At 43.7% G+C, this 7,478-nt stretch overlaps 1 long non-coding RNA gene across 1 annotated transcript; it reads left to right on the top strand.

Moving 5' to 3' along the window:
• Positions 1-4,461: 4,461 nt before the first annotated feature.
• LOC143271659 (uncharacterized) lies at positions 4,462-6,372 on the top strand. The gene is made up of 2 exons (XR_013048864.1): positions 4,462-4,905; positions 5,943-6,372. It is a non-coding gene; the product is annotated as an uncharacterized LOC143271659 (long non-coding RNA).
• The last annotated feature ends 1,106 nt before the right edge of the window (positions 6,373-7,478 follow it).

Genomic DNA, 7,478 nt, shown 5'->3' with positions numbered 1-7,478 from the left:
CGTCTCTCATTGGCCTGGAACTTGCCAAGTTGTCTAGACTGGCTGACCAGCTAGCTTCAGGGAAGTACCTATCATTGCTTCCCCTGCATTCCTAACCTTTTCTTGTGAGTTCTGGGGTTTGAATTCAGGGCCTCATACTTTCCTGATTGAGCTCTCTCTCCATTCTCTTGATCTTCTTATCTGCAAAATGAAAGTAATAGAACTCTCCTCAAAAGTTTACTGGAAGTGTTAACCAAAGGAATGCTGATGAAGTGTTCAGAATATTGTCTGACACTCAACAAATGTTGGTACCTGCAGATACCAACAGGAAAAATCAGCAAGTAGAATGGATGGCCCTGTCTCCACCCTCAGAAGGACACAAAGTCTTTGGTCTTGAGTGTACACCTGTGGAGTATTACTCGCTATGCCCCACTGCTCTCTAGAGCTACCTCTTCCCACTGAGCAGGAAATCCACAATGCAGTGCAGTACAGGGTCAATGCCATGCCTTCACTGCATGTTGCCTCCCCGGCTTCCTCTCTGTCCAGCAAGAAGGATCCCTGGTTGCATCCTGGGTCAGTGGGTCTAGGACTGGAAAGGATTGAGTCCAAAGGACAGACGGTGGCTATTCTCTCTCTCCTGCTGCCTACCATCAGTGGGCTGGAAGACTTAGACAGCCCCTCGGCTTAATTGTCAAATGGATTCTGGAGGGGTAATTTCGTTGATGTGCACTGTGGGAGGGTCTGCAGGCCCTAATGACCAGCTCAGCCTGCTAAGTGTGTTTACCAAAAAAAATAAGGTTATTGATTTCACAGATATTTTTTCCCGTTGCCATCAGACTGTTAATGCGAGTTTTATGTAACAGAACAAATAGATCAGAGAGTAAAGTCTTTTGAAAATCCCCAGTGAATGCTGTAATAATGCTTTAATGTATTAATCCCCTTAATCCTGTCAAACTTCCAAAAGAATTTCAGGATGAGCTGACAGAAGATCTCACTCCCAACACTGGCAGCTGTGGCTGCATGTGGCCGGTGCAGCTTTGTACTCTATTGTGGGTTGGCTTGGGAGAGGCTACCCTGTTAGTAATGGCTGTGGAGAAAACATGTCAGAGTATGAGAATAATGGAAGGGAGGCTGAGAGGAAAGAAAAATGGCTTCAAGAAAGAGGAGATCTCTTGAGCCTTGAAGCAGAGATGGTGAAGGTAGACCCAGGAGGCAATGACACCTGCCCCCACATCTTGACAGTCATTCTCTGTCTGCTGTACACTGAGGTAAGCACCATGGTTCATTCAAACTTCACAGCACTCACTCCACGTTTCAGATATGAGTGGCCTGTTCCTGTTGCATGCAGTTGTCAGTGAGAGGCTGAGCTCAAAGCTTGTTCTGACCCAGCAGCCCAAGCTACCTTCTGCATAGGTCTGAAAACAGACTATCCCTTGCTATTGATAATGTAGTTGATTGTTGCTAGGGTAGGGAGAGTCATTTTCTTCAGTGATATAACCATTGGTAAGGTGCTCATGTTGCTGTAAATAATGCTTCACACATAATTAAACTCAGTGGATCACCAAAATGAAGAAGGAAAGAAAAGGTATGACAATGGAAGAGGGAATACTGTTTGGGAAGAGGATCAATGGGAGTGGGAGGGGGACAAGAAAGCATTATGGGGTAAATATGATAAAAATAAACTCTATGTGCTTGAAAATGCCACAATGAAATCCACTGTGACTTATAATTAACACATGCTAAGAAAACAACAAAATAAAACAGAAGATGCATTGACTATGCCTATTCTCATATTAAGAATTAATGGAGACCTGAGGACATAGCTCAATTGGAAAAGTCCTTGTCTAGTATGGATAAAACCCTGGGATACATCCCTGATACCTATGAACCAGGTATGGTGGCTTATACCTGTAATCCCAGCACTTGGGAGGTGGAGGCAGGAGGATTAGAAATGTAAGGCCATTCTCCATACCTACTGAACTACATTTAGCTATGTTTTTTAAAAACAGAGGAGTAATAGTTTGAATTCACTTGTATGGACTGAACTAAGGCCAGAGAGATGGCTGGCTGGAGCCAAAGGATGGCTGAACCAAAATGTACTCTTATGTTATATTGTTCCATTTTTAATCATTGTGACAAAAATTCTGGAGGAAACAACTTATGGGTGTGGTGATATTGTGTTCCCCAAAATATTGTGCACCCTAATAAACTTATCTGGGGTCAGAGAACAGAACAGCCACTAGATACAGAAAATATTGGCTCACACGCCTTAAATCCTAGCATTCCAGAGGCAGAGATCCTTCTGGATCTCTATGAGTTCAAAGCCACACTGGAAACAGCCAGGTGTGGTATCAAGAGTCTTTAATCCCAGGAAGTGATGACAGGAAGCAGAAAGGTATTTAAGGCGTGAGGAGGAGGAACTAGGGCTGGTTAAGCTTTTAGGCTTTTAGCAGCAGTTCAGCTGAGATCCATTTGGATGAGGACTCAGAGGCTTCCAGTCTGAGGAAACAGGATCAGATGAGAAGTTGGCAAGGTGAGGAAGCTGTGGCTTGTTCTGCTTCTCTGATCTTCCAACATTTACCCCAATACCTGGCCCGGGTTTGTTTTAATTAATAAGTACCTTTAAGATTCATGCTACATATGGGAAGAAAGAATTATTTGGGTTCCTGGATTCAGAGTACAGATGTAGCTCATAGTCTGCTGAGTCCATTGCTTTGGTCCTGGGGTAAGACAACATAGTGACAAAAGCATCTGGTAGAGAAGATTACTCCCATCACAGCAACCAGCAAGCAGAGATAGAGAAACTGGTCACACCTTCACTTCTTCTCTAATGAAGACATACCTTTCATCAGACCTACTTCCCAGTAGTCCATTCAATTGTGAATCCATTTACGGATTGATCCATTAATTAGGCCAAAAACATGATTCAATCACCTCTCAGTGAATAGATTGACCTACTGGGGACCAACTCAACAAATGAGCCATTTTAGGGGATACTTTATATACAAACCAGTGACACTTGTGATCTGGGTTGCATGAATAGGACCTGGTTTGGAGCTTACTGTATGCAGACAAGTATCTGGGATGGAGCCTGTTTTGCTATGTTCTTCTGGTAAAATCCTTTCTGGCCTTAGCCTCAGGTGCCTCATTAATGAAGTGAGATAGTTGACTTTGCTGGTCTTGACAGTACCTCAAGGTCTGAGATCCTCATTTGATGTGTGGGCCCTGGCCTTTGATAACCTCAGTCTAAAGGATCAACCACTAGATACATGCAAAAAGAAACCATTCATAAACCTGCATTTGTTTCGCTGGAAGCTATTGGACACTCGGCATGTCAGAGATGATTCCTGCAGGCACCCATCAGGATATCTGTGGTTTGATTTTGCTGTTTCTCCCTTTCTCACAGGCAGTCACTGGTCCAAGGACTACTTGTGTGCTGTTTTCTCCTGAATCCCTTCCCCAATGACCCCATGTTGGATTCAGGGAGGTGGATGATAAATCCTATGGTTAGAAAGACTGGTTGCCCCATGATCTCCTCAGTCTGGATCTCATTATCATTCAGGGGCAAGCTTGTTCCATCCAATGGGAAAGTTAGATCTTGTAACTTTCCCTTTATGGGACTTCAGAAGCTCTTGATGGTCCTTAGGATAAAGTCCAAATTTATGAGAATAGTCCTTTAAGCTTTACTCATCTTTCAGACTTTTTCTCTGAGACACTACATCTTTCCTCAAGTATATCTTCTATCTGTCTACACTGAGCCTGGTGGGGTCTGTTACTGTCTCCAGGGATTGGGCATGTCCCTGCTGCAGACACATACCCCTCTCTTTGCATAGGTAACTTCTGCTCATCTTAATATCCTTTTTCCCCAAAAGATTTCCCCCATCCTTGTGTTGGCGAAGGTGTTTCTGTGTGATCTCACTGGGAGTAGGGGGTTTGTCATCTGGCTTTGTAACCATCTCTCTGAGTATGTGGTCCTCCCCAGCCAATCTGCTAGCTCTCCCAGACCAGCTGTAGGTACCATGGTACTCCCTAATAATCAATAGCATGTGCAATAAATATTGGCAGAGTGCTGAACAATGGTTGGCACCCAGCCAGATCCACTATATACAGCATCTCTGACACTCACCCATAACAATGAGCTAGCTCTATTTGAAGAGAAGGCAGCACAGCCTTTCACATTGCATCAGCTGCCCAAGGTCACACAGCCTAACAAAGGGACAAAACCACAAATTGAGTCTGGGCCATTTGCATTTACGTTCAGTTCTTTCTAAGCTTTTATGCATCATGCTATCTTGAGCCAGCCTGCCAAGCACGTACTGTTTCACCACTTTTATTTCTAGGTACTTTATAGTTATAAACTGAGGCTCAGAGAGGAGGCTTTGAACCCCAAAGTCACAGTTTAGAATCGACAGAAGTGGTTTAGAATTTAGAACCTACCACAGTCTGCCTCTCTTCCTGCCACATAACAATGATAGCCACAGTCCCCAGGACCAGACTGTTCTTAATAGTTTCCTGGGTGCTGTCAGTGCTGCTCTCAATGAATTTTTAGTCTGGGATGTTGTCATCCCTCCCTCTACTGGAGGAGGAGTTGTGAGAATCATGGGAAAAAAAAGATGTCTCTTTAGAGCATGTGAGTAAGAGTCCTTTAGTTGATGCTTCCATATCCCATGAGAACAGGCAATTTTCCCCACTCACAGTGGCTTTGTCTCCTTCCCTATGAAGCTACTGGTGCTTTCTACCTGAAGGCATACACACCTCAGGGGGCCAGGGCTTGAAAAGCTCAGGCAGGGTTTGTTTTCCAGGCAAAATGAGGCTGGCTCTACATTCTTGGCCCAGCAGCAGCTGAGAGGTGGCCTTGCTGATTCTCTGCTTTCTCTCCAAAATGTGTGTGTGCCAGATCAAAATCCAGCAACAGGTCCTAGGGAGGTACAAGGTTTTCCTTAGAGGGAGGCTGATGGTGGTTTCTCATGTGGTGCAAGGAGCAGATGATTCTTGTGTTAGTTTCTTAGGGCTTTTATAACTAAGCACCACACATAGAGGGACTGATACCACAGACATGTCTTATCTCATGGTATTAGAGGCATGAAGTCTGAGATAAATATAAGACTAGATGGGATGCTTTTGAGAAGTGTGAGAGAGTATCATCCCCATGCATCTCTCACAGCTTCTGGTGGTTGGCTGATATCCTTTGTGTCATTAGTCTCATCCCTCCTTTTATCATCACATGGCGTTCTTCCCAATCTCTCTTTTTATGAGTTATATTGGTTCTCTCTTTTTATGAGTTATATTGGTTCACTCTATTTCAGTATGAGGACCAATTGCATCTTTGATGCTCTATCTCTAAACAAGGACACATACTAATATGCTAAGAGCCAAATATTAAGGCTTACCATATACACTTGGGGGTGGAGGCAGGTCACAATGCAACCCCTATCAACTGTAGATATATATCTTTCTAAATTACTGCAAAGATTTCATTTTTCATTGAAAATTTTTTTTTTTAATTTTACATACCAACCACAGTTCTTCCTCCTTCCCACTCCCCCTCTCCTTCCTACCTCCTTCCTACCTCCCCCTCCACTCTGCCTCATTCATTCCTCAAAGAGGGTAAGGTCTCCCATGGGGAGTCAACAAAGTCTGTCATATCAAGTTGAGGCAGGACCAAGCCCCTTCCCACTGCATCAAGGTTGAGCAAGGTATCCCTCCACAGGGAATGGACTCCAAAAAGCCAATACATGCACTAGGGATAAATCCTGGTCCCAATTGTTAGGAGCCCCCAAAACTGCCCAAACCACACAGCTGTCACCCATATTCAGAGGGCCTAGTTCAGTCCCAGGCAGGCTCCTTAGCTGTCGGTCCAGAGTTGATGAGCACCCATAAGCGCTGCTCAGCTGTCTTTGTGGGTTTTCCCATCATGATCTTGCCCTCACCTTGCTTATAAAATACCTCCTTCTTCTCTCCAGATGGACTCCAGGAGCTCAACCCAGTGCTTAGCTGTGAATCTCTGCATCTGCTTCCATCAGTTACTGGATGAAGATTCTATGATGACAATCAGGGTAGTCACCAATCTGATTACAGAAGAAGGCCAGTTCAGGCACCTTCTCTACTATTGCTTGGAGTCTTAGCTGGGGTCATCATTGTGGATTCCTGGGAATTTCTCTAGCACCAGGTTTCTCCCTAACCCAAATTGGCTCCCTCTATCAAGATATCTCTTTCCTCTGCAAAGATTTCTTAAAATACCTCATGTTATCAGGCTTAAATCCATTATCCCTGAAGCCTTCAACTCTGTTCAATGTACCAATCTAAAAAGTTCCCTTTCTTTTGTTCTTTCTCTTTTCTTCTTCCTTTATCTTGGGATAGACATTGACTGGGCTGAATGTCCAGTGGAAAATATGGTACATTTCTCATTGGATTTATTGGCTCAGCCACACTAGTGTAGCATTAGTTCATAGTCAAACCACATTTCACAGTCTGATAGGTGCAGAAGGAGACATAAAGGGCTCCCTGGATAAATAATGTTTTCTATGAGATGATGAGGCATATCCAGGTGAGGAATCCTGGAAGAAATGTTCCAGACAGAAGTAACAATGTAGGCAAAGATACCATTGGTCCACAAAGAACATGTCTACCAAGCTCCCTGTTACTCATAGGATGAAAAGAAACTTGAGTTTGGTAATGCAGACTCTCCAAATCTGGCTCCAGGCTCAATTTTGGCTGTTCCTAATAGTCCACCTGACCACACCCATTTCAGGGTAGATACTTCATTGCATCATCTTTTCGCTCGAGTCTAAGAAACATGATCCAATTCATTTCATGACATATCCATTCCAGAACCCAAAGGTGTAAGGGCTCAACCAATGCCTGATCAGAAGGAGTTACAGGATTAGTTGAGGAACAAACTGCATCATTTCCAAATTCCAAATGCATGCTCCATGCTAAGCACAAAGCACGTACCTCATATTTTTCCAAATGTGAGAACAAATGATTACATACAAATAAAGAGTCAAGAAGGCTGGAAGGTGGATAATCTGATGTTACTTACATATAGAGAGTTGGATCATTCCTTGCAGTAGGAAAATATGGGCTAAAGCATCTTCAGGGAATGATGGGAAATTAGTTGTGACTGTAGTGTTGGCTCTGTGTACATATGAAGGTTGGGTAGAGAATGGAGAAACAAATGGGAAGAATCGCAGAAGTAAAGAAAGATCCAAGTCCAGCCAGCATCCCTAAATGACAGGATAATGCAGTCACATCTTCTGCTGTCATTGAGAAGCCATTACAAAGATTTAGTGTTTGGATCTTTTGCTCCAGGAGGCCTGGCATAGAGACACACAGTAGATAGCAGAGGTCAAGGAAGATGGAAATATGTCCTGGAGTTAACAGTGGTGGTCTAGTCACAGAACACCATGGAAGAGGAGATGGAGTGGAGACACCATCCTCAGAAACTGTTGAAGAATTAGTTGATTGTTATCAGTACCAACAGAAGAGGATTCCAGTGT

This window comes from Peromyscus maniculatus, chromosome 2 (assembly GCF_049852395.1).
Source record: "Peromyscus maniculatus bairdii isolate BWxNUB_F1_BW_parent chromosome 2, HU_Pman_BW_mat_3.1, whole genome shotgun sequence".
In the NCBI taxonomy this organism is placed as follows: Eukaryota; Metazoa; Chordata; class Mammalia; order Rodentia; family Cricetidae; genus Peromyscus; species Peromyscus maniculatus.
This window is presented reverse-complemented; position numbering and strand designations above follow the sequence as displayed.